The sequence below is a fragment of the Pundamilia nyererei genome, unplaced genomic scaffold, assembly GCF_000239375.1.
Source record: "Pundamilia nyererei isolate P.nyererei 1_Seehausen unplaced genomic scaffold, PunNye1.0 scaffold00036, whole genome shotgun sequence".
Classification (NCBI taxonomy): domain Eukaryota; kingdom Metazoa; phylum Chordata; class Actinopteri; order Cichliformes; family Cichlidae; genus Pundamilia; species Pundamilia nyererei.
Window position 1 is genome coordinate 4,163,314 of NW_005187437.1, and position 935 is coordinate 4,164,248.

General features: G+C 42.7%; 1 protein-coding gene across 1 annotated transcript in view; it reads right to left on the bottom strand.

The window, feature by feature from the left end:
* psmd1 (proteasome 26S subunit, non-ATPase 1) overlaps window positions 1–935 on the bottom strand; it is a 36,929-nt gene that overhangs the window by 8,386 nt on the left and 27,608 nt on the right. The gene's annotated exons all lie outside the window — the stretch shown is intronic.

Below are 935 nucleotides of genomic sequence, written 5' to 3' on the forward strand. Positions count from 1 at the left end.
AAATTACAGGCTCTTGCATAATATCTGAAGGTCTGAAAACAAGGAGAGCACTGAAAAGCAGCAAACCTCAAGCAAGCCGCAATGATACAAATGAAATGCTGAGCGCCGCTGGCCGTCAACACCTAACATAAACAGACTGAAACCCAGGTCACGGGCTAAGTCAAAGGGAAAACGGAAAAGAAAAGGAAACTGTGCTTTAAACAATAACCAGAATGCTGATGGCGAAAACAGCTTTTTTCTTTCATGTGACACAGTTACAGTTGATAGTGAAACACATTATTTGAGACTTGGCAGAGTAATCAGGGAGTAAGAGGTTAACAGGGGTACAGACCAGGATGTTCACCACCCAAAGGAGCTTTGTCCTTCTGGCTTCATTCTGTGTGATCCGTTGATCTCAGGGCAGAATATAAAATATGAGGATGTGCATGGCAAGACAATTACATCCAGGAATGCATTGTCTAAAGCATCCTGCATGACAGGCCTCATTCATTATCATCCGATTTGAGCTGGACATGGCATTAATAAGTGATCTACATCCAAAGAGGTGTCTGCCATCCTGAAAAGATCCCAAATGCCTTTTCCATCTACATCTGAGCAGTTACAGTTTATACACAGCTCAGTTTAATGTTCACCAAATAATAAAAGCAAAGAGTTAAGAGCCTTCCCCTGAGTAATTACTACAATGATTATTATCTCATGCAGCAAGTAGCTTCTCATTTATTAAAAAGCCATGTTGGAAGACATCGCCCAAGGAGGTGGGAAAGATGCGATTTGTTCTAGCAGGGTCACGTAAAATGCAAAGACTAAACAGCAGCACTGTGTGGCGAAAAACAAGGTCACCTGACTGTCCGAATATGGTGAATGACCAGATTTTCCTCACGCCAGGTTTCATGGACCGGTTTCCACAGAGCCCACAACTTAACCCCACTGAGAAT